This window comes from Poromitra crassiceps, assembly GCF_964638095.1.
Source record: "Poromitra crassiceps genome assembly, chromosome: 11".
In the NCBI taxonomy this organism is placed as follows: Eukaryota; Metazoa; Chordata; class Actinopteri; order Beryciformes; family Melamphaidae; genus Poromitra; species Poromitra crassiceps.
The window spans coordinates 25,801,843-25,805,092 of NC_139643.1; positions in this window are offsets into that span (position 1 = coordinate 25,801,843).

Genomic DNA, 3,250 nt, shown 5'->3' on the forward strand with positions numbered 1-3,250 from the left:
TTTTTGAGTGAATGAAAACTTGACTATTTTGCGGCGAGATGCCTTGTAAATAAACATTGATGTGACTTTGGAGTCCGATTATTTCTACGGGAACTGTAAAGAATGAAAATGACGATGACGAATATTTCTGGAACTTCCTGCTTTGTTTTTTAGTTCTTCTTCTTGTTGTTTTTTTTGACGGTTTGGAAGCTGATGTAAAGCACAAAGACAACACTGGGCATTTGGTCTCACTTCCTAAATAAAGACTAGCTAAATAAAGTCATGTCTTTCTGTTATTACACTGTGTGTGTCTTGTTCACATATTTAGGTGCCGCAATACTCATGACAACGATCTGTGTGATGAGGTGATGCATACCAGTATACTGACATAGTAAATGCCACAATATCGTAAGCATGATTAACGTGTTGATAAATCAGCATGAAATCATATGAACACATTTCGAATGCTCTACTAACTAACTAACTAAATTTTGAATACTCTTTCAAGACTGTTTGGGCCCCTAGTATAAAGCTGAAGCTGATGTTTGCAATACTCTCCCTCCCTCCCTCCCTCCCTCTACCTCTCCTTCTCTCATACCCTATGGCAATTCTGCAGAGGTAACAGCTCCTAATGACTGTGTGTGTGTGTGTGTGTGTGTGTGTGTGTGTGTGTGTGTGTGTGTGTGTGTGTGTGTGTGTATGTGTGTGAGTGTGCGTGTCTGCGCACACACGTCACACACTTCCCTGTCTATGTATGTTTTGCATTATGTGGACTCACTCTTAAAACTGTGTGTGTGTGTGTGTGTGTGTGTGTGTGTGTGTGTGTGTGTGTGTGTGTGTGTGTGTGTGTGTGTGTGTGTGTGTGTGTGTGTGTGTGTGTGTGTGTGTGTCTATGTGTGTGTGTGTGTGTGTGTGTGTGTGTGTGTGTGTGTGTGTGTGTGTGTGTGCGTGCGTGCGTGCGTGTGTGTGTGTGCGTGTGTGTGTGTGTGTGTGTGTGTGTGTGTGTGTGTGTGTGTGTGTGTGTGTGTGTGATTTTAATTGCTTGCGTCGGGCCCCATAGGTGAGCAGAGAAGCTGATGTCAGGACAATGTCTTTAACCTTGACAACATTGCGACACGCTGTGTGAATGCAAGTGTGTGTGTGTGTGTGTGTGTGTGTGTGTGTGTGTGTGTGTGTGTGTGTGTGTGTGTGTGTGTGTGTGTGTGTGTGTGTGTGTGTGTGTGCGTGCGTGCGTGCGTGCGTGCGTGCGTGCATGCGCGGGTGTGTGTGCGTGTGTGTGTGTGTGTGCAACATTGGAATGTAATGGATCATACTGTATGTGATGGGATTTATATAATTACGTATTAATCAGAATCAGAATCACTTTTATTGCCACAACATGTAAAGATTACATACGAGGAACCTAGTGTAGCTACGCAGCGTAGCGGTCATATCAATATTCAGAAGACAAAAAGAACATACAGTATATAAAAGACGATCACAAAGATTGCAAGTGCAGTCCAATATACAATATATACATGAATAGGAGTGTTAAATAGGCATTACAGGTAAATAGGAATTTACAGTCCAAGCAGTGCACAATGTAGGTAACAAGACTAATATAATAGAGTAAAAAGTTCTGGTCGGGGAAGCAGCTATAATACTTTAATGTAACGAGTGTAGTCCAACTGCTGCTACTGTAAAGTGATGCATGATGGGGTGGGGGGGTGGGGGGGAGTTATCCTGAGCTCAGGGGATATTGGGGGGGGGGGAAGGGGGGGCTTTGGTAGAGTCCTTTGTAGAGGGGGCTTTCGGGCCTTGTTGATGAGGCCGATGGCAGTTGGGAAGAAGCTGTTCTTGTGGCGAGAGGTTCTGGTCTTGACAGACCTCAGTCTCTTGCAGAGGGGGAGCATTTCAAAGAGTTTGTGTCCAGTGTGGGAGGGGTCGGTCCGCAGGAATCGGAAGAACTCTACAGTGTTAACTAGGTGGAGAGTCACCCAGGGTGACGCGGGAGGGTGGGGCTCTGTTCCTATTGTAATGTAAACCACAATCATCTCCACTGTCTTTTGAGCATTGAGCTCCAGGTTGTTTTGACTGCACCAAGTCACCAGATGGTCAACCTCCTGGCTGGACTCGGACTCCGTCCGAGATGAGCCCTATGAGGTTGGTGTCATCTGTGAACTTCAGGAGCTTGACGGACCGGTGACTGGAGGTGCAGCTGTTGGTGTACACAGGGAGAAGAATTATGGAGAGAGGACATCATCGGTGATGTGCTTTCCCAGCCTCACTTGCTGCTTCCTGATAGTCAGAAAGTCTGTGGACCATCATGAACGTGTCAAAGGCCAACCTAAATTCCACAAACAGGAGCCAGGATCATAAGTTCCTGCAGTGTCCAGGTGCGCGAGGATGGAGTGGAGGGCATGTTTATGGCATCGCGTCTACAGACCTGTTGGCTCTATCCACCTTATTCCTACCTGTCATGATGCCTTACGTGAAATATGGGCGCTTCTTCCGGTGTAATCCTCCCAGCCCCCTTGGCCCCCTCCCACGGTTACGTTGCTGACACATCGCCCGTCTGTAAACCATGTTTCAAAGCTGCAGGCGAAGGTAGCCAATCACGTCCAGCTTGGCCAAACATCTCGCCGATAAATATCCCGACATGTTCAAAGAGCAACAGGTTAGCGGATGTGATAGATAACGTAATTTACATTCCCTCAAATAAGTCGTCAAACGAGTGTTTGTGACAAGAAAACCTTTTTCACCGTCGGAGTTTGACGAGGAAATGCTACGAGCGCCGCAGACCCTCTGCCAACAAGTAACGTTAACAACCACTTGCTATATGGTGAAGGTCAGTCACGTTCTAGACCGGACCTTGCACCCAAAAATAAGGTGGATAGGTGAACTGCATGGGGATTATAATTGAGCATTCAAAGCGAAGCGTGCAAATTTCTAGTTAAAATAGTGGGCTAAAGTTGGTCTTTTTAAAGCATTATTGGGACTAGAGTTTATTATCAAAACGGTCGGAGAGACGGCATTCGTTACGGGATGGGTTTAGCACCCCATCCTGGCTCTCTCGTGAGGGAGAAATCCACAAACGCTATGGATTAGCCTCCTGAAAATCTGTGCAAAGATCGGCGCGGCCTGGGGTCCTTCAGGCTAGAGCGAGGTGCCCGACGCAGGCGAATGACGTGCAGCGCACAGGCCCTCTTGAGGCGTCCTTGAGGCATCCTCTCTGCCTCTGGATTGCCTTTGCCCCGTGAGGGTCTGGTGAGACGAAGGAGGAGCGCGGCCG